The following is a 21,174-nucleotide window of genomic DNA, read 5'->3' on the forward strand; positions in this document are numbered from 1 at the left end:
ATTTTTGCAAAAGCACAATTTTTTTTTTAGGGAACGTTTTTCAAGTAACATGACCGTCCCCAAAATAACACGAAAATAATCAAGCGGTGGACTACTTTGCACAGTGGTATAAGTTGATGAAAACAGTGGTAATACGCATGAGTGGATGAATACACGTGGTCACAGCACTCCCCCGCTCACTCACGTATTTATCTTTGTGTTTTAACAAACGGTGGCAACTTGTGTTGCTAGTTATCTTGTGCTGCTAGATATCTAATATGACTTTGAAGACCCAGCACCAACAAAAAATTGACTTTACCACCACCTGAAACACAACCCCCACCTTTTCCATTATTTTTAATGGAAAATTGACCCTGCATAGCACGTTTTCGCTTAGCGCAAACATTTTCAGAAATGCATCTGTAGTGTTAAATGAGGAATTATTGTACACTAAACGCTAAAAACTGAACACTAAAATAATGGTTGGGCTGAATGTGCTAACAAGAAATATGGAACAAAAGAGCCAGAAACAATGACTGGAAACTTCAGATTAAGCCAAAACCTGCATTGCTCAATGCTGCATGAAACCGCTGTCTAAGTGTGACCTCAGGTTAACTCAGACAAAAACCATCAGTAGTTTAGCTAGCCAATTCATGTGAGAGGCATCAATTTTGTTGACAAAGATGACAAGCCCACGTCTGCCATTATCCAAACCTCGCCAAAAAGAACCTTTATTTCTAGCTAGATAAAATAGAGAATAACCTGCTCTATAATGTTTAGACATTTATTTTGAAACACGTCAATGAATGTCCCATGTTACTACAGAGCACATTTCATTTGTCTACAGCAAAGATATATATGCACTCAAGGATCTCAAAGCACTTCTAAGAAATAATAAATTCAGCATGCTACATCCCACTGAGACATTCAAACATTTGTACTAAACAACTGATACAGAAAGAGAGGAAGACTGAAATTCTCAGGAGTGGCCTCTAATTTTGGTTACCTCAATTCTGGATGGCCAACACAAGACACCTCAGTTCACATTTTCAGAGATTCTGCTCACCAGAAACTCCACTTGAAGTCAATAGGCCAAATGCCCAATTTTTTTTTCTACCCCAGCATAAATCAGAAGTAACTGCATAGGATTTGCACTGCTCTAAGTGAGTAGAACAAACCGAGGGCCCAAAAATGGAAGCAACCGAAAATTAGAGACAACTGAACCCAAATCTAGCGACACAAGTCCTAGCTAGTGCTTTAGCCATGATATTATACATCTACTTTTAGAATACCATTGGCAAACAGAAGGAGGGTCAAAAGACAAATAGTTAACAGTCGAACAGTATATTACTAGTTGTATAAAGTGGTAACCTTGCCATACAGAAAATGTATGCAGAAATATAGAAGAGCTATCCTATAGAAAAGCAAGGGTGCAACTGGCAAAAAGAGAAGCAATAAAGAATTAAGTCTGCTGAGAATTCAGTGATTCCCAAGTGTAGGTGACGTTATTTAGCACGCGGCAAGCTATTACAATTTGCTCAACATCCACTACTCTGCTATGACTGCAGTACAATGTCCTATGCTTTAAGTATTAGAAGGTACCATGGTCACCGAACACACTTGGGCAGATGAATGTTGTTTTAATGGTGCCTACTTCATTATTAGGGACTAGATATTCAAAGAATAAATTCCACCCATATTCAGTTCTAGGTTCTGCTAGATCATTTCTATTGGGGTAGTAATACTCTAACATATATCTGTACAGACTGATTATTTCTGCATTACTCACTGAAATATAGAGATGTTAATAACATAACAGGGAAGATGTACATAACAAAATCTTATGTCTTCTTTGCACAACAATGCTTTTGTTCAGTACATACACATAAGAAGGGACATACTGGGTCAGACCAAAAATCCAGCTAGTCAACCATCATGTCTTCTGACACTGGCCAATGCCAGGTGCCACAGAGGAAATGAACAGAACGGATAATTAGTAAGTGACCCATCGCCTATCTCCCATTCCCAGCTTCAGGCAAACAAACATGAGGAACACCATCCCTCCCAATCCTGGCTAATAGCCATTGATGAATCTATTCATCATGAATTATCTAGTTCTTTTTTGAACTCCATAACAGTGTTTACCTTCACAGCATCCTCTGGCAAGGAGTTCTACAGGCTCACTACTTCCTTTTGTTTGTTTAAAACTTGCTGCCTATAAATTTTATTTAGTGACCCCCCTACTTTATGTGTTAATAGTCATAGATGGGATGACATATCCTGCTATATTATATGCCAGAAGAGGATGACGGCTATTAAGAACTGGTAGCAGCTAAAACCGCTTTATACACAAAAGGGTATCCTGATAGTTCTGGAAGATAAAAGGTGTAATTCCCAAATTTAAATGCATAGATGAGAATAACATTTTGAGCTGTCACTGGAGTTTTTATGTGTGGCTTTCACTGGAGATCTGTGAGTTGTAAAATGTGCATTCCAGCTATTTTAATTTCATATATAATAAGCATAATTGCTTTCTTGCAGAAATCAATGACTCTTTAAAAGGCTTGTTTGCGGTCTAAATGATTTGCAAAGTCAGTGAAGAATGTTGTTGGGGGAGTTTTGGCTAGAGTTTACAGCAAGGAGACAATAGCATGCAATATAAGTTGGAAAATATTTAGAAAACTTGGAAAAAAACAGCTTATGTAAGGGTGTTTCAGTCTCTGATGATCTGAGGAGGGTTTTCGCTACAGACGTTTATGGAATGAGAGTACTAGCTAGAGGGAAGGGGAGGAAAGTATGCTATTGTATGTTTGTTTGTATGCAAAATAAATACATATTTTGTCTAATGTGGATGTTTAGTAAATCTATAAATGAGTGCCTACTATTACGAGAGCTTTTTTGCCACAATATCAGCAGCACTACCCAGCAAAGCAGACAAGGAACAGCAAGAACTCGAGCTGGTGGGGACATTTCTAATTGAATGAAACTGTGCCAAAATATGCAGTTTCACAAATATATGAGTTTCAACAAGAAAGAGGGAGAGAGGTGCGTGCATGCGCCCATGCACATTTACATCTCAAAAAACTCAGGTTTCGAGCCAAAACCCAACATTTTGACACAGTTTCATTCCTGTGAAAATGTTCTAAACAGTTTGATTTTGTTCCACTATGGAAGGAAAATAGATTAGTAAATCTCTCAAATTTCCACAAAACAGAACCCTTGTCAGCTTTTGCTAGAACTGTTCCACTGGACTCTCGGGGGTCACAGATCATGGTGGTGGCGGTGGCAGTGATAAACACAGGAGCTATCTGCCTATCCTACATACATATGTGATAATGCTTCTCACAAAATATTTCTGGGAACCTTCCAACGCCCACAGTTCTGAAGGCAGCCATCTTGTTTCAGAGAACTCTTTCTAACAAAATTTTCACACATGCTTGCTGAAAACATAGTTTTGAGACATTACATTATTCCACTCATCTGACTGAAAAGGAGAGACAGTGGTTGGAGCCTAGTAGGGTGCAGGGAACTGACAGCCATGCCGGGCTCCTGGGCAAGGTGTGGGATGAGGAGGAGGGGGAGCTGGTTCCATGCTCCCAGAATAGGCAGAACCTCAGGCAGAAGGGGCAGGGCTGGGGGTGGCCAGCCCTCAACGCTGACTGGACCACAGCTCACCTCTCTCCTCCCACCTTTAGAGCAACCCAGAGTGCTCTGGGTGGTACTCCAGTGGCAATTTAAAGGGTTTGGGGCTCCAGGCACAGCTGCAGTTGTGGTGGCAACAGCCAGGAGCCCTGGGCCATACAGAATCATTGGGCCCTGGGGCAACTGCCCCCTTTGCCTCCCTTTGTCAGCAGTCCTGACAGGGTGAAACTATAAAGCACAAAGGCAGCTGATGAATACAGTATTCATATAATCAGCAAGTACACAACAATGCCCTGAGGGCCCCTCTTACCAGAAATACTAAGGCTGTGTCTATATTAGGGGATGTACCCTGATAACATTAATTGGTGGCCACCAATGCGCACCCCAAATTTAGACATGCTAAGCCACAATTTGCAAAGGTGCAATTTGTCACTGCTTAAAACTTGGTTGTGCCCACCTGGGACAAAGAGAAGTTTTGGTTACCTAGCCCTGGGATTGGTCCGAGTACTATTACACTGATGAATGGAACTCAGTGGATGTGATCAGAGAATATATCCAATGTAGATAAGACCAGAAGGGAAAAGTGGAATAAAAGTACGCTTGCAAATCCATTCCCAATTTATGGTCTATGCAGAAAACTAATGCACAAAATATCTGAATGACACACACCTTTAATTCCAAACCAGTAGCATGATTTGAAGCATCAGTGAGATAATATGTATATATTAGGAGAATAATATAAAAAAGATTTCTGCCTTCATTGTTCCAAGAGCTGTGCAAACCTCAGAAGATTCAGAGCTTTGGTTCGGATAATCAAATGTCTGGCTGCACATATTGGAAACATGTTTTAGTGATCAAGCTGAAAAACTTATGAATACTGAGGAAGTAGCAATGTCAGTCTGTAACTTTAAAAACAACAAGTAGTCCTGTGACACAGAGATTAACAAAAATATAGAGAATCATGAGCTTTCATGGGCAAAACCCACTTCATCATTTTATCCATGAAAGCTCATGATCCTATATATTTTTGTTAGTTTCTAAGGTACCACAGGACTACTCGTTGTTTATAAATGCCGGTTTGCATTTCCAGCCAAAATTGCAAAGCACAAAGCTACATGAATATCAATGCATCTTTTGCTGATGGTTCAGTTTGAGATTTTGGGTCATTTCTTATTTCATCCAAGCCAACTAGTGCAGACTAACCCCGATAGGCTATTAGACACTGATGCAATATTACAAACAGCTGCTTTCAAAACACTTGTTTGCTTTTTGTAACTGTTAAAACCAATGCTACCTGCCTGAGTCTAGTTGATTATGGAACAGATAATGGCACGGGAAAGCTGAAGGTCAGCCAGCTAGAGGGATTAGCCACAAGGGCAGCACAGTGACGAGGCATGAGTTCTGGGATAGTTTAGGGTCTTTGACTCCTAGGCCAGAGCAGTTCAGCCCACAGCAAAGGAAACTTATTGGCCACTGGGAATTGGCGGCATTCAGTTCCTCAGTGCTTGCCAGTTTATCTTCAGAGTGGCTTTGGAGGAGGCAGTTCATTCATCTTTCATGCTGTAAGTTGAGTGCTGCATTCACTGCAGTCTAAAAAGAGGGGAATTAGAGGCTTAAGGAAAGTGAGTTCCTGAAAGGTTGGAGGATCCTTAGAATTCCTCCTACAGTCTCCATCTATCATTGCTCAAGGGGCAGACAGCAACTTTAGCAAAACAGAGAGAATTAGATGTGTGAGCTATTTTTTAAATAATGTAGTCTGTGCTGTATTGTTTCCGATTGCATTTGTGTTCCCTCCTGGTGGGTTAAATAGACAAGGGCATGCATAACTTGTGTATGCATAAATGCTCTTCATGATCATGGACACCAGCAGGGACCAGTGCCAAAGTTTTTTAAGAGCTATTTCAGACAGCCAATCTCATCCAGACCAAGTGATTTATGGGAGTAACAAGGGGTGTGTGAGGCACAAGCCAATCTGAATCATCTGACAAGTCAATGCCCATTTTCTGATAAAACAGATGTCCATGAGCTGGCTGCTAGAAGGTCATAGTTCTAGTGTGGAGTCATCACTCTTATATAAAAAAAAAACAAGGTCAATAAATTTCAGTGCAGTACTAGTCTGCATCATAGCCAGCTTGGATCAGGCAGTGTTCCTATGTTCCCTCTTGTTTTAGTGCCAATACTGAGGTCTAATTTCGATGTCAAACCATTTCTCACAGAACTTAAATGATGCCTGTAGCATTCCTTCATTCAACCAGATTTTGTAATCTTCATCCCAAATCTGCCAGAGTAGTTTTTGTTAAATATTCACACATTTCAAATTGCTGATGTTAGAATGGAAAGTGTAGTCACACTCTCGCAGCAAAATGATTCGATCCAATGGTGTAACTAGCCATCTGATATTTAGCAGCACAAAGGCCAGTTCACTGCCCTTCTGTGCACAATAAGCCTATAACTTCCCAGTGTATATTTGTCATTGCACAGAGGAAGGGCTGTGTGAATATAACATAAGAAGTTCCATGAATATTCTTACACCCCCTTTGTGTTTCCTTCCTGCAAATATTCACACACCATTTATTTAGCACTAATGGTCACAGAAAACAAATTTTACACACACGCACTCAAACCCTCATGGATTTTAAGTTGTCTTTCTACAAGCATTTGCCCAAGATTATAATTACATTCATATGGGGAAGAGCAAACAATACCCAGTTACTTATTTCATTAATCACCCCTAACCTATAAAACCTGAAGTTTGGAGTTCACACTTTGAGCAGCGGCTCTAAAAATAAACAACATTCAGGAGAAATTTCATTGAATAATTTTGAATTATGACTATAAAATATTTGCACACCACTGGCCAATTTCTGCCTCACATATGCCCATGGAGACACCTTAGTGGGTGCTGCTAGAACTGGACATCTAGCAGTGAGTCAAGGAATGAAACAGCTGTTGAAAATGATTTGTATGGACAACACCAAAAAAAATTATGGCCAACCAAACTTTTTTATGGACACATTCTTATGCAATGTAAAGATGGCTCAAAAGGACAAAAGTGAACAGTAGTCAATGTTTGTATTCAGACCTCGCCACAGCAGTGGTTGACAATGTGGCTGGCACAATGTGTGATCACAAACTGGAGAACTTGGAGGACAATAATGTGGCTAATAAGTAGGTTAAATTGGCATAAGAAGAGTTCAAAAGCTGGAGGTGGAAAAGAAAAGCCCCCACCAGCAAGCAGCAGGTCGAAGGCAGCCCCCACCAGAAAAATTCCCCTCTCTGCCCCTGCCCTGGGAATTGTAGGGCCAAGGGGGAGGGACTCCTCAGATCCGCTGCAAAACTTGGTGGGTTGTTACTCATCTATGCATGTTTTTATGGAGAGGACCAATTTTTAGCTCTTGTTTATGGACTGTCTGTGAATTTCCTGACAGCTGGCAACCCTGGTTGAAGGTGACGCACCAACTGGGCTCCAAGAAGTTAACACTGATCTAGTAGAATGGACAACACTCGTGTGGCAATAGCATGTGCACCAGCAAATGGCCTGTCTTGTTACATCTGACAGGAAAATATTTCTCCAGGCCAGAGTACCTCTAGACATGTGGCCTCTCCAAAGAACTCTCCTGACAGGGGGCCGCTCAGACCTGCTGGGCTGCTTTCCTCTGTCTCCGGTTTGGAACTCTTTTTCGGTGTCATTAGCATCAGCACAGCAGCTGTTCTTGGTGGCCATGTGTGCAGCACACACCCCCTTGCCGGGATTCCCTCAGCTGGGAGAGGTGGAGAACAGGGTACAGCAGCTTCCCATAGGCTCCCCACCAATAAGTCACAATGGGGCAGTCACTCAGGAATCCCAGTCACCCCCTTGTGAGATAAGAGTACAGCTCTAGCACCTCATGGACATGTAGGCGGTACGGAGACTCATCAGCCATTAACTCCTTTCATGCTGATTGCTGCAGTGACCTGGATTTGGCTTCCAGAGGCATTCTCCGAGGAGCCTGCCTTTGAAAAGGAACAAGTGAGATACCAGAGTCAGTAATTTCTGTGTGGCTTAAAAGCACACCGGGGGTAATGAGGCTCACAGACAAAAATCTCTCTCTGCCTTCATTGTGCCCCCGTGATGTTTCCCTACAATATCCTACAGGCTTTTCCCACTTCTGATATGTCACAGGGTCTATGAAAAGCCTCGTCACTTTAAATATTGGGACAAAAAATACATTCTTTAGCCTTTTAATGTCCTTTGTCTTCCCAACTGTCCTGCAAAAGGCCAGTCATTGGCTAACAACACATGATCCTTTGAGGGCCCAATCAATTGTTTGTAGGGCCCCCATGCCTTTTATTTCCCCCATTGGAGCCTCCCCAGTACAGCCTACCCTCTTCTGTCAGAACCTTCCTCTGATTTCTTACTGTGGACAGCTTCTCTAATGCTCTCTGTCAGCTGCTCGCTCTGCAATAAATGCCATTTGCTGTTGCTGGCAGGGTTAAAGATTCCTGCGCCCCCTTCCCTTGGACACTCCCAGTTGATAAGTGGCAGCTCTGCCTTCAGAGTCGATAAGGGGGCAGAGTACTCCCAGTTGATAAGGGGCAGTGGGTTCTCTCCCTCCCTCTCAGCTGTCTTTGCCTCTTCTGAGATGCTTCCCAGAGTTCACAGATGTATTTCCTTTCACTACAGACCTCAGTATCAACTGCTTTGGGCACCCATGGCATGGCATTCCCAGCCCACACATCAGCTGGTAAATTCTTAAGAACTCCCACTGTCAAAGTACTCCTTAAGCCTTCCCATTCCAGGTCAATGCCAGCTAAAGGTACCATGGTATTATACTGTCTTAGAGCTAGTAGTTTCACCACCTTCTCAGGCAGCAGAGCACTCTCCTGAATCTCCTCCCTCCTGACTACCACACCTGAGCACCACTGCCTCACACGGTACCATTATCCTGGCCTAACAAATTCTTTGCCTACCTCCGGGAGGTCAGAACTGACCAAGTTATCCAGAACTCCCTTCTGCTACCCCTGAAGCCTCTGACTGACAGGTCTCTTCATTACCTGTACAGAGAGAAGATTGAACTTGGAGCCCCACACTTAGGGCATTGTCTTTTCATGTGATCAAGTGACCTGAAAAACAAACATTTTAGGGGTCTTCCTCTTGGTCTGGGCTCCTGTCATTAGGGTCACAAGGAGGTGACTGCAACTGGGATAGTGTGGCTTTAGTTCCCTTTCCTCCCACCTTTTTCCCTGGAACAAACTGGGGAACTCTCTTTTATGCCAGGGTTGTGCTTTCCCTTTGGGACTTGTGCTCCCTAAATAGTTTCACTTATATGATACAAGGCAGCTGCTGTGGCAGCTGCCTCCACTGATGCTGGCGTTTTCTCCCACACAGCGGTTCAAGCTTCCTTAGAGCAAACCTCAGAGAACTGCTCCTGAGAAAACAGAGCTACCACTACTCTTTATGCATTTGCTCAAATAATCCACCATTATATGCACATATTCCTCCGGACTTCATTTAACAACTTTCTTGAGGTTTCTGAATGAGAGGCAACAGGTCTCTGCAGTAATTGGAAAGCTTTTTAACACAGAACCCTGGAACTAACCGTATTTATTAATTTCACTAACATCTGCATCGTTAAATATTTCCAGAGCTTCTCCAGTTTGTGTGGGGATTCCGACAGCCATTCTATAGTAGTCAGGGATTTCAAAGGTGGTTAGATATTCTTAATTACAGTCAGTCTCTCTAAAGCTTGGGTCCAGCTTGTTCCAGAGGTGTGATGCCCTGGCAGGGATTGCTCATTGGCCAAGAGATCAGTTTTTGTAAGGCCAGCAGGCTCAGGGCACACCGTCTCTCTCATGCTTTTTTCTAGGTTTTGCTTCTCAGGTTTCACACTTTTTTGTCTTCTAGTTCCAGTGCTCTTGGAAAGCCACTTCTAGGGTAACTTACTCTGCCTCCTGCTCCTGTTCTCTACCTGCTATTGCCATCTTCTGGACCTCTCTCTCAGCCAACCTAAGTGTCACGGCTGTCTCAACAAGAATTGGGTCAGGCTGGGTTTCCAAGTCTTTAGGCATCCTCAGGGAATCTGGCTGCCCTTCATGTTGCTTGTCAGATTTCACAATCAGGGCATTCAACCCCTCCACATTTTTTTCTGGCAGCACACAAGCAACACTCTGTATGCAACTCTTCCTACTGCTTTTTGGTGTATTTAGTATAAGCTTCTTTCTACATCCTACCTTTTTGCTGCTCTATTCCCTCATTCAAAATGAACCAACAGAAAACAATTAACCACTTAGGACTTTTTTCCTACCTGTTCCCAACTTTCTCACTTGTGAACTTCTTAGCATTTACAGTCTTCGGTAAATAAGTGCTGGAAGCGTGACGCTTAGCTAACCAGCAAACTGGGTGTAGATCCAGCTGATTACACCATGGTGACACCTCCTGAGGTACCCAGGACTGTGAGGCTCCTAGCCACCACTTGCCTTCTGGGATGCCCTCCATCCACATAAAGAATTCTTGTCTGTGCCTGCTGTGGATGAGCTGCCTGAAACCACCAGCCACTGGCCGCACACCCACGGCTTCCAGGTGTCTGCTGGGTTCGCTCATGCCAGACAGGTTAGCGATGGGCACATACCAACTCCCAAGCCAGCCAAATGTCCTTTGGAGAACTCAACCTTTGTTCCACTGACCTCTCCCACAGTGCTCAGAATCTCTGTTCCCAAAGTTTAGACAGTAAGAAAAATGGGACCCATAGTTTCATTCAAAACAAAATCATAGCACACTTTCTAGAGTATTAACTCATCAGACATTTCCTGTCTCTTACAAGATGGCTTGTCCCAACTCCCTTTCCCAGCATTCTCAATCAGAACCCTTGGATGAGAACCCTTCTCATAAAATCAGCAGCTTGTCCTCCCAGACTGAAGGAATACCTGAATGTCCTTCTCCTCTCTAGATATAGTTCCAAAAGTTTATTTTCTTAATCCTGAAACAAGATACGTCCCTGCTGGTTTGGTTTTTTTCCTCTAGCCATGGCTATCTACTGATTAGCATTTTGCTCAGACTTTAAATGGGCATCCATGGTGAACTATACAATACTTAATTTGCTTATGCCCATGCAAAATAAGTGAGTTCTCACTACAGTTCTAATACCTGGTGCTAAGATGAAGTACAGGCTGAGCACTGGAGTGATAAGATAATTTGCCCCTGCCTAACAGAAGACATAAATCATGTTTCAGTGATTTGCTTTAACTCGCTGACCTAGAGAACATTAATTTTTAATATATCTATCTATCTATATTTAACTTTTCATATATTTTCCATACATACATCTCACAATGTGTATGATGATCCATGTAACACAGACTTTGTTGGACACATTACACAACATTTTTGACAAACTATTATGTAGATGTCAGACCCAGGAGGTCCCTGTAACTTTTGTGTATCCCTGTGCCCTCTGCCAGTTGGCATCATGAGGTCCTTCGGTCACAACTCCTCATAATCCTTTGTCCTCTAGTGACTCTCCCCTTTATATATAATTTTCAATGCATTCAAATATACAAATCCCCAAATTCTGTATAATGGATACACAATTTCATCATTGTCTCTCTTTACAACATTTAGACTCTGATCCATTTACTTTCTGTGACTTGTAGACCATTGGTGGGGTTTTTAATTGTAGCTTAAGACTTCAGAGACAACAAAAATGCATGGCTTTTAGTGAAGTTTTGCACTCTATTGGCTTGTGTTAGCTCAACAGTGTCTTCTTTTTGGCTTACTAACCCCTGGCTTATCCTCTGGAAGAGCTCAGCAAGTAGAAGCCTGTGTCTGACACCAAAGATCGTGAGTTCCACTTCAGTTATTGGATGGATAGATGATTGCTGTTGGAACACAAATGTAGTCTTGTCTGCCCAGATTCCAAGTAGAGATAATCAGTGAAATACAGTACATACTGTACTGGCTGTCAGTCAGAGGTGCCGCTTCAGACATTACGGTCAGCGGTATCCCCTGCAGAAAAAAGAACTATCTTGAATTATTATATGTCACCAGTAGTTCTGCCAGTGTATGCCAAAGGTTATAAAACAGGTATCAACAATCACTTATAAAAAGCAGGATTGTGGTTATGTTCATAAATTATCCACCAAATGAAAACCCCATTCACTAAAAGTGCAGCCACATTTCAGTTCAGTTTCTTTCATGCCATGTCATAGTGTACACGTTTCCATTTCACAATCCAACCATGCAAAATAGCAATTATTCAGCCCTCCTCACAGCCAAAACACTCACACAAGCTGATGAAAACATGCCCATCACTGAACAGATAAGCGCTCTCACATGATGGTGAACAAAAGAAAAATTCAAACAATCTTGAGTTAACAAATCATTCTGGCCAATCATTTTGCACAAAAATTTGAGCAGACAAAAAAAAACCCACCCTTGTTTTGTTTTTCAAGCAGCCTCTGATAATACAAAAATCCCCACTGCCCACTTTTTTGTGTCTTGGGTGTTTGCAAATTGTCTGTAGCAAGCATTACACATGCACGGAACAAAAATGCTGATCACTGCCAAAACAAGACAAATTGCATTGCATAAAAAACCTTTAACTGACGGGAGAGATAGTGGTCTTCCTACTGCACATCGTTTGTCTGTGTATTGTTGCTGAGCTTTCAAGACAGAGAACAAGACAACCTAAATGCTTTCTCTAGTTCTTGGAGCATAAGGGGATGAAGCATGTGTGTTTATGTTTAGCCATTTTATTTCATTTGGACAGACAAGAGGATTTTTCTTGAAACTATTCTCAGATGCTTCCAGAGCCAAACTAGGGCACAGGGCTTGTGACTTAGACATCCTGGTAAATAGTTAACAAGGACCTGCTTAATGCTGGAATGGCAGTGGAAGTCTAAGGTGCTTTTCAAACCTTTCAGGAGGTGTCCAGTCTCATCATACCTCCCCTTTTCCTATTTCTTATCCATTTCAGTTTGTATTGTCTTTCAGATTTTGGTTTTGACTTTTGAACCGGACACAGAATGGATTGGATCACAGAGATCACCTGGAAACTGTCACTTGATGTGCTGATAAAACCACTGAGCCCGCCTACCTACTACTCTCTGGGGCACCCCTCCACTCTGTCCTGCCAAAATCTTTGGTTCCCCAGCGATGGCACATAATTGGGATCACAGCCCACCGCAGAGCAACACAGACACTGATATCAAACCAGTCCTGGGGAAGCTCAGTCAAAGGGGCTTGATGCAGCACCTAGGAGCAGATCCCCAATGAGACCAAAATCCCAGATAAATCCATTTTACTCTGCATAAAGCTTATTCAGAGCAAGCTTATAACATGGTCACCCCCTTTATCAATAAAGAGAAATATGCATTGCTGTTTTCCCCACCAGGTAACAGTTATTTACACTGGGTTTATTAATCAACAAAAGTGATTTTGTTAAGTAAAAAGTAGGATTTAAGTGATTGCAAGTGATAATAGACAGGTCAAAGTAAGTTACTAAGCAAAATAAAACAAAACACACCAGCTAACCCTAATACGCTAAAAGAACTTGTTACAAATTATAATTTCTCACCCTAGTTCTTATTTCAGATAAAGTCCTTCTCATGCTAGAGATGTCCTTTCTGACCTGAGCCCAGCAGTTCTCCCTCACCTCTGTCATTACCATCCTTTTGTTTCCAGGTGTTTTCGTGTATCCTCTCGGGGTGGGGAGTCAGACTGGAAAGCCAGCTGAAGAGAATCATTGTTTACTTCCCTTGCTTGATACAGACTTTCCCTAAGGTAGGAAGCCTCTGTTCAATTCTCTCACACCTCCATGTAAAAGCACAACATTCAAGATGGATTCTAGCATCAGGTGATATGGGACACACGTCTTTGTAGCATGTTTGCAGGAAAACATTTTTCATTCACTCAGTTGTCTTTTGTTCATGAGCTGTCAGCTATGTGTCTGGCTTCTTCATTGTTGTTCCTGATGGGCTGGAAACAAGCTTTTCTCAACATGAAGACATTGATAATAAACCTACAGTTAATAGTCTTAATTTCAGATACAGAAATGATACATGCAAACAAACAGTATATGCACATTCAGGGGATAACAAGCTTTCCAATGACAGGTCACATGAAATATTTTGCATAAAGACTATTTGAGTTAGGTTCAATTTATAGGCCTATTTCCATAAAGATTATGGGATGCAACATTACAATATGGTTTAGGCTTTCCATGTCTAGCTAAATACATTTAGACTGCTTTCAGGTTTCACTCAATGGCGCATGGCTTCCCTAGGCACCACTGTCCAACGACCCAACTGTTGAAATGGAATCTGTGTATTTGCAAGTGGCACTTGAGAAGACTTAAACTGCAGACACACTTTTCTGACATTGTGAGTTTCAGTCTTTTTTAAAGCAGCCTTCTGTTTGTATTTAATTGCTCTTGGCAACAAAGAGAACTGAAGCAAAAAAGTAATGCAAACAAATATAAGAACAGCAGAAGTAACTTACGTGGTTTAAGGTACGTGCAACTCCAGCTACGAAGAATATGTTACCTTAAGCTAAGCTTCGTGGCGTCCCCACAGTGAGAGGCCGGCAGGACCAAACGCTTCCCTTCCCTCATGACCACAAGGAGTACAGGAGCCAGCTGGAGTTGCTCTCAACATTGGATTTACAGGTGTATACTAGACCCGCTAAATTGAATGGCAGAACGTCAATCTCCATTGCGATGAGTGAAAATATGCCCTTAATGAATGTGTTGGCCTGATTCTTGAAGAGGTTTTGCAAAAGACTTATAACACTTGTTAAGAGAAATGTTTATTAATCAGATTGGACAAAAGTAGTTAGCCAAAATATGAATAACAATAAATATGGATAGGCTGACATTTAATACACCTGAAAACAATTTACTAAAATAATGGTGCTAATTCTGAAAAAAAGAGTGATGGACAGAAAACCAGGAAGACTGTCCCTCAAAGCAAGATAAGAATCACCTGAAGATAAGCAAAAACATCCAATTCCCTTTCAGGATAATCACAAGTCTGATGTGCTTAGATGACAACACCTTAGACCAGAGAGGATCATTAAGGAGAGCAAAATGGGAACATTTCAGATTCTTTCAACAGCAGCTACTTCTCCGCCTGCTGCCAGGGCTGCAGAAAAGTGGCACCTGGTGACCAAACATGTGTCTACTGATGCTTTTATCTGGTCCATGATTACAAGAGATACAGGTGGGAAAGAGAGCCCACATGCATAAATGAGCAGGGAAGTGATGCCTGATTAACTAGAATTTAAGCCACATCCACCACAACAGGAAGCACAGTTTCAGGGCTGCCATTCTAGTACCCAGTGGCCCACATGAAGAACAGGTTGAGCATCTGGCTACATGGGGTGAGTGCAAGGAGTATTCCAAAATTGATTCCAGGTGGGAAGCACTAGATGTAGCATCATTCCACACTTGTGGCTTTGGCTGAGCTTCAATTATATGACCAGTATGAGTTTAAAACAAATGTGAAGGCAGAAGGAGTGGGCAGCCAGGGTGATGTAGCATGAAGGACAGCACTGCTTGGAAACCCTTCATCCTCTTCCTTCAGTTCCATTTCTTTGCCCTCACTCATTTTTGTTATTATTAAGGCTGAGCAGGAAACAGCAGAAAGGCAAAGGAGAGATTACTACTCTGATGCTCCAGGCATCCATATGACTGCTGCTCCTGCCAACAAACAAATAGGAAGAAATATGGCATGAAGTAACTTTATGAGCTTTTTGCTTACACAGGAAATGTAAGCAACGAAGATAGCGTGTACTTTGGGACTTCCTAAATAGCAGCATTAAAAAAAAAAAGGAATGAACGCTATTAATTTTCCTTCTGAAAGTACAGTACATTCTACCACCTTTGCCCGTTCAGGAATTCCCGTGAATGCTGCAGAGATTTATGGGCAGTAAACCTCAGGGCTACTGGACAGCCAACATTTTATTTAGGCAGGTCTGAAACCTTCTGAATACAATAGATTCAAAGGCCAGGACCTGTGATTTAAATACCGCTCAACAGGTATAAGTCGTGGAAAGAGCAGCTCACCTGATTGTCATGGTAATTCAGCTGTTGCCTCAGTCTCCTTCTCTTGGCCAGGTGGCTCAGCCCTCTGCATATATTAAACTCCCACCTCTCTGAGGCTGGCAAAAGTTCAATGTAAATAAATAAAGTTTCCCCTCAGTCTGTTCAGGGCTCAGATTTCTCATTTGTGTCTGTGTTCAACTCTCATTCTGTCATGGTGCAGTAGTGAAAGGGACATTTTAGCTGTTGGACTTCTGGAAGGTGCAGGTACTTGTCTAGGCCTCAAGTCCATGTTGCTTCTTTGACCAAGGCTTGCTCCTTCACCTTGTTCTCAATCTTCTCTCCATGTTTGGGGCCTCCTAGCAAACTAGCAAACAAATAAATCAACAAAGTCCCAAGAGAAAGCGATGAGCCCCTCCTGGGCTTCCTCTTCTTGATCGCCACCTTTCCAAGGCTTTTTCTATAGCTTCTAAGTTCTAAGCTTCAAACAGTTCCAGTTCTTTGCTCTGAGGGAAGGAGGTAGTTTATATAGTTTGATTTCTTTCCCAGGATGCCTTGTGGTAGACCAAAAATTTCAGAGGGCCTTGCTGCCAAAACAAGAGAAGTATGGGACAAGCATCCAGCCCGTGTTCCTACAATGATTTAAATGAAGCTAGAATCTAACCAAGTGGAATATCTACATAATTCCACAGCTTTATTTTGTTTTTAGACCTCCTTTTAAATTAGCCTAAGGCTGGACTTCCTTTCTTTACCTGAAACTCTGTGGGGACAGAAAAGGGCAGGGGAGGTTTAAAAGCCACCTGTTACATGTGCCCAGCAAATATCCCCTGAGCCTTCAGCCCCCAGTGACAGTCTCATTTGCTGAGGCTTTTGCACCTGAACTTCAGCTGAATCCTATCAGTCTCCTGGGTGAAAAGGAGAAACAGCAGCATGGAACAAACTGGCCTGAGGCTGTGGCAAATCAGGTTTCTATATTACACCCACTAATGATCATCCTTATGTTAGAGACCCGTTGTCCTTGTGGGGAACACATCACAAGATATTCTTTTTAGAATCAATGATCTGTCATACATTGCCTGCGTTTCTGTTTCCTCCTTGACTTTATCATGAAGGATATTTGTGTGAAGATAAGATGTTTCATTGGCCCTTGCTGCTCATCAATCATCTGACACTACATTTAATGGTGTGATAGCCACCATCTTGCCTGACACCAGAGACTTTCAGAGTAAAACCCATGTCTTACACTAACACATAGTATTTCTGAAACCATATATACTCCCCAGGCAACTGCTGAATGAAATAGACATGCTTCTTGTCAGTTTCATGGCTGCCTACCATGAATAGCATTTATAATTAGGAGTTCAATTAGGAGCTAAGCAGTGAAGCAGAGGAACTCAGAAGCCAAAACTATCTATCTCCATGCAAATACCCATATAATTAAAAACTTGCGAAGAGCAACAGAGAACTCTATGACAGACCATTTGATTTGTCTCATTAAATAAAATTGTTTTCAAAGGTGTCAGCTTAAATCATTTTTCAAAGATAGCTCTTAAATAGAATAGACATTCATCAGACTGCCAGCCAATGAATGGCAAAGTTCATATTCTGAGTACTAAATATTTCCCCAGTTTGAAGAGGATCAATAGTTAGCTACTTAAAAATCAGATATTACTGTGGGTCAGTAATTTACATGAAGTACTGTCAACTATTCTATTCTTTATTGGCCCTTACACCACATTTATCATCACAGTATCTGAGCACCTTCCAGTAGTGCCTTAAGCAATGTGACGAACATTTGTCATAGATTTGTTCTCTCATCTTCTCCCCAGTGCAATGTTTGTCCTGCGTGCGCACGCGCACATGTGTGTGTGTGTGTGTATAGAGATAGCAAAGTTCAAGGAATGTGCTCTGCTCATCGAGCAGAATGTCATGAGATTTGTGTCACTTATCAGAGAGTTAGTCTGAATCTGCAAAAGTGATGAGGAGTCCTGTGGCACCTTATAGACTAGGAGTATGTCTACACTTGCACTCTAGTTGGAACTAGGGATGCAATTGTAGGCATTTGAAATAATCAATGAAGTGGGGATTTAAATATCCCGCGCTTCATTAGCATGATCTCACCGGCGCGTTACGCCGCTCAACAGCTGTTTCAAAACTGAAAGTGCGCGCCAGGACGCGTTAGTTCGAACCAAACCCCTTGGTTTGAACTGACATTACTCCTCATTTTTTGAGGATATCTCAACTGATCTTTTCTAAGCTGTGGGCAATTTTTGTGGTAATGGTGTGGTTTTAAGTGGTGAAGGCTAGGTAGAGTTGCTTGGCCCATTTGAGAGCCACATCTTGATCCTATCGTGGCATTTCTTTTGTCAACTGAGCAGGAAAAGCCAACAGGAAGCTGGAGATGCCAGGGTTCTCCATGCCACCAGCTTTCCTCGCATGATGTCAGCACTGGCCAGGGGTCACTCAGTGGCTCCCAGCCCAAGCTCTGGAGTCTAAAGGGGAGGAGAAAGTGCAGCAGAGAAGCCAAATGAGGAGTCACCTGCATGGGCTAATGTGAGCATGTGAAAATGGGAAGCTGCTCTCTGTCAGTTGTCACCCATCTCCTCATGAAAACCACCAGGATCAGGAAAGAAAGGAATAGATAGAGCGACCACTTACATACAGCTGTCTGAAAGTTACAGGACTGAGCATATTTTTAAAGGGAAACCACATTAGTATATATAGGTGGTGACCACTATTGCCAGGACATTCAGTGATCCCCAGTTGTCAATGCAATCTCTGAGGAGGCCATTGGTAACCAAGTGTAAGACACAGCAATCTTGAGGCTACTCTAATTTATACCAGAGGCTCGACTGGCTTCTGGACAGCCTCAGCATTGCAGGAACACAAAATTGTGGGTGGGGTGTGCATAAGAGATGTCTCTATCCTCCATTAGCTCCCTTTCACGTCTACTCAAAGCCCAGCCCAGATGGAGCCAGAGACCATTGGTCATAATATTTTAGATTCAGCTAGATGCTTTGTTTCCTTTGTTTTCTTTTTTAAAGAACAAACTGTGGTGCTTGCAGATAAAGACAATGTCACAAAACAGATAAAACCAGCCGACTATCTAACTGTCATTTCCCAGAACAGCACAGAATTATAGAAACTGAACAGACTTATCATTTTTTCCTCTCACCAGGCTAATCACTCTGACAAAGGTTTACAGAGACAAACCGGTGCTCTGGAAGAAAATTAAAATGTGATGGGCAATTTGCTGGAGAAAACAAAATCACACAGCCGTGTCAAGGATTCTTAAGGAAAATTAGAAGAATTAGAATAAGTTGAATGAGTTTGAAGACATAATCCTGTGGACTCCATAGCAGCAGGCTAAATTGAATTTGTTTTGATTTGTTTCCGTTCCATGAAAAATCTGCATTACCACGTACCCTAGTGGAGAGAACCAACAAATGAAAGTAATAGTATACAAGGACCATGCTGGGTGAAACGGAGTACATGTAATGTATGTAATTGATCATAGATCTATAAAGGGGTAGTCATAGCCAACATTCATCTCCTTCAGTACATGCCACGTTTCAAAGTGAGCTTTAAAAACACTTTCAGAAGGCTGACATCATTAGAAAAAAAAAACACTGTGTATGTCACAGAGAACTCCCACAGATTCCAGGCCCACATATGCTAATGAGATACAGAGAACAAACACAAGCCTTCTGGGTCCCTAAAAATTGGAACAAATAAAAATCATGTGGGGGAATCACTAGGAAAAACAGAGAGAACTTTAGCATATGTAACTGCTTTTAGATTACGCTTAGGAAAAGAGAATTTCAAATTTTTATTTCAATCAGAAAAGGAGAAACTTGTCCCAAATAGTTCACTTTCTTTTTCACTATGTGGTTTTTTAAATAGATGTTCATGGATGTTGAAATAAAATTGAAAGAGAAAAAGGGAAATAAAGGAAACCACTCAGGAACAAAGTACAATTTTTAATTGAATTATTCAACACACACACATTTCTACAGATACAGTGGTGACCCACAGTAAAAAAACCACATAATTTGTAACACAGCACCGCATTGTAAAATGGAGTGAGCACAAAGTCTCATGATAATTGTGCAGTCATTGGGGACCAGTGGCATACAACACACTGGAGGTCTAGTTTCTGTTGTTGTTTTGCTATGTGTCAGCATCATAGCTTCATCAATAAATGAATTAGGAGTCTGAAAGTCAGGAGTCACGGGGTTTCTTTCCAGCTTCATCACCATTTGCTGTGTGATGCTCAGCAAGACTTGGGCTATACTACAGACATGTCGGTATAACTATGTCACTCAGGGATGCAGAAAATCTACATCTCTCAGCAATGCAGTTATTCAGGCCTAACCAGGCCTGCTGACAGCAATTCTGGGGCCCAGGGCAGAACAGTCAATAAGCCACCTCACACATGCACCAGCCATACCTGCACAGATGTGGTCAGCCCTAACGACTGGGTGGTGCTGTGACTTCTCTGGCCGGTGTGCAGCTAGCTGCCAGCTGCACAGCTGATGCCCTGAACGAGGCCAGCACAGCCAGGGCTTCCACATGACCATGTGGCGAGTTGCCAACTGTTTAATTGGGCCAACCTAGAGATCCTTGCCCTGTCCCTTCCCTGACACCACACTCCTGTCTCACCCCTTCTTTGAGGCCTTGCGCCACACTCATTCCATCCTCCATCTCTCCGTTGCGCTCTTTCCCCCAACCTCACTCACTTTCACCAGGGTAGGGCAGAGGGTTGGGGTATGGGGGAGTATGGGGTGCAGGCTCTGGGAGGAAGTTTGACTGTGGGCTCTAGGCTGAGGGGTTGGGATGCAAGAGGGGGTCAGAAGGTCAGTGCTAACTGCAAGCACCTCCCTAAAATGACTGTTATGCCCCTCTAGCAGCGGCTCCTAGGCAAGGGAGTCTGGAGGGTGGGGTGTCTCCACATGCCACTGTGTATGGGCAGCGCCCCTGCAACTCCCATTGGCCATGGTTCCCAGTGTTCAGTGTGGGGGCTGTAAACAGTGTTATGTTGACGGAAGGGCTTCTCGCATCAACATAGCCACCACCTTTTGAGGAGGGGGAGTACCTACACTGACGGAAGAGGCTCTCCTGTTGGCATAGGTAACATCTTCACTAAGTGCTATGGCAGTGAAGCTACAGCAGTGCAGCTGTGCCACTCTGGTGCTATATGTGTAGATAAGCCTTAAGTCACAGAAAATGCTCTTTACCTCAGTTTCCCCAGTTATGAGGGGATAATGGTTTTACATAGAGCTGGTTAAAATTTTTCAACACAAAATGATCTTGTGGATAAAGATAGCCTGTTTTGAAAATGAACTGTTTTGCAAAAATATCCAATTTTTAAAAAGTGACATTTGTACTAATTATACCTTGCATAATTATTCGAGCAGCTAACCCTTGTAGCCACAATTTCACTGTTACTGGTAACTAAAATGAGTAGAATAAAGATATATCAGATATGTTCACATCAGATTCAGTCACATGCTATGACTTCAATGTAGACACACACCTA

The 21,174-nt window shown here is 42.4% G+C and overlaps 1 long non-coding RNA gene across 1 annotated transcript; it reads left to right on the plus strand.

The window, feature by feature from the left end:
• Positions 1 to 5,005: 5,005 nt before the first annotated feature.
• LOC142827885 (uncharacterized) lies at positions 5,006 to 19,963 on the plus strand. The gene is made up of 3 exons (XR_012902679.1): positions 5,006 to 5,183; positions 13,280 to 13,378; positions 18,814 to 19,963. It is a non-coding gene; the product is annotated as an uncharacterized LOC142827885 (long non-coding RNA).
• The last annotated feature ends 1,211 nt before the right edge of the window (positions 19,964 to 21,174 follow it).

The sequence above is a fragment of the Pelodiscus sinensis genome, chromosome 3 (genome assembly GCF_049634645.1).
Source record: "Pelodiscus sinensis isolate JC-2024 chromosome 3, ASM4963464v1, whole genome shotgun sequence".
In the NCBI taxonomy this organism is placed as follows: Eukaryota; Metazoa; Chordata; order Testudines; family Trionychidae; genus Pelodiscus; species Pelodiscus sinensis.